The sequence below is a fragment of the Echinops telfairi genome, unplaced genomic scaffold (genome assembly GCF_000313985.2).
Source record: "Echinops telfairi isolate 266 unplaced genomic scaffold, ASM31398v2 ScPeMD7_6;HRSCAF=24_0, whole genome shotgun sequence".
Classification (NCBI taxonomy): domain Eukaryota; kingdom Metazoa; phylum Chordata; class Mammalia; order Afrosoricida; family Tenrecidae; genus Echinops; species Echinops telfairi.
In genome coordinates this window covers 2,618,128-2,619,672 of record NW_022103902.1, presented here as the reverse complement: position 1 = coordinate 2,619,672, position 1,545 = coordinate 2,618,128, and the positions used below count along the sequence as shown (strand labels likewise).

The 1,545-nt window shown below is 45.6% G+C and overlaps 1 pseudogene; it reads left to right on the top strand.

The window, feature by feature from the left end:
• Positions 1 to 594: 594 nt before the first annotated feature.
• On the top strand, positions 595 to 1,105 carry LOC101647321 (annotated as a pseudogene).
• Positions 1,106 to 1,545: the final 440 nt, after the last annotated feature.

Here is a 1,545-nt window from a genome sequence, read left to right as displayed (position 1 = left end):
AATAAAATCACTATGGACAGAGAATCAACAGTAACAGCAGCAAGACTGAGAGCAGCATATAGGAGAAAGCTACCTAGAAACCGATGAACTGAAATCAGCACGCACAATAATGAAGAATTCAAGGAAGAACAAAGAAGCCAATAAAACCAAAGGAAAAAAGAAAGAAGCCAAACAAACTACAAATGACAGCAGTACACCTGCTTCTGCCAGTAACGACCCTACGTGTCAGCGGATTCAAGGCACCAACACAAAGAGCAACAGGCTGGATTGGAAACTATGAATCTTCTATGCTCTGTGTGTTAGGTCTGGTTGACTAGAGAAACAAATCCAGAGACACTCATATATGAGTAGGAACGAGCATTCTCTCAAGAACTAATTGTTTATCAGGACACCATCAAGTCCATAAGTCCAATACGAGTCCATAAGTCCATCATCAGACTCATGCAGCCACATGCGATGGCAATGATGGAACTTGCAGGGCCCTTTTCGCCCGCTCCCCCCGCCCCCAAGCACCGCTCCAGCTGCACTTCACTCGTTGAGAACTCGGGGCTTCTCCTAAGCTAGCCCGGCTGCTGTCTCCCTCTAACCACCATCATGATCCTTTACCAGGGCCGCATCAGCCCTGATGAGCTCTCCTCCGACATCTACAAGATCCGGGAGATCGCAGACGGGCTGTGTCTGGAAGCGGAGGGGAAGATGGTCAGCAGGACCAATGACTCCCTCATTGGTGGCAATGTCTCAGCTGAAGGCCCCCAAGGCGATGGAACGGAAGGCACCGTGGTCACTGGTCGTGATGTTGTCATGAACCACCACTTGCAGGAGACCAGCTTCACCAAAGAAGCCTACAAGAAGGACATCCAAAAACGACATGAACGCAATCAAAGGCAAACTTGAAGAGCAGAAACCAGGAAGAGCAAAGCCTTTTAGAACAGGGGCTGCAGAACAACTCCAGCACAGCAGAGCACATTTCAAAAACTCCCAGTTCTTTATTATTGGTGAGAACATGAATCCAGATGGCATGGCTGCTCTGCTGGTCTACCGTGGAGATGGTGGGACCCCGGATATGATCTTCTCTAAGGATGGCTTAGAGATGGAGACATGTTAACACAGTGGGCAACTCACTACCGATCGCCTCTCATCCTAACCAGCTCCTGTTCATCCTCACGACACCGGGACATAGACAAGCCAAACTGATGTCGTTGTGAGCGCTTCATTTACATTTGACCTTCATTTATTTTGGAGTAGCTTTTTTTTTTTTTTCAAGAAAAAAAACCGACTCTCTCATTCACTCTCTCATTCACTCTCGCACTTACTCTCTCATTCACTCATTCACTCTCTCACTCACTCACTCACTCATTCACTCTCTCACTCACTCACTCTCTCACTCACACTCATTCACTGACTCACTCAAGAAAGAAAAAAAACAAAAACAAAAAAAGAAAAGAAAAGAAAACATGTTGTGTAGGTTGTCTATAAACAAAATGCATTTAAACTCAAAAAAAAAGAAAGAAAGAAAAGAAAAGAAAAATGCAGGAATATCACAGG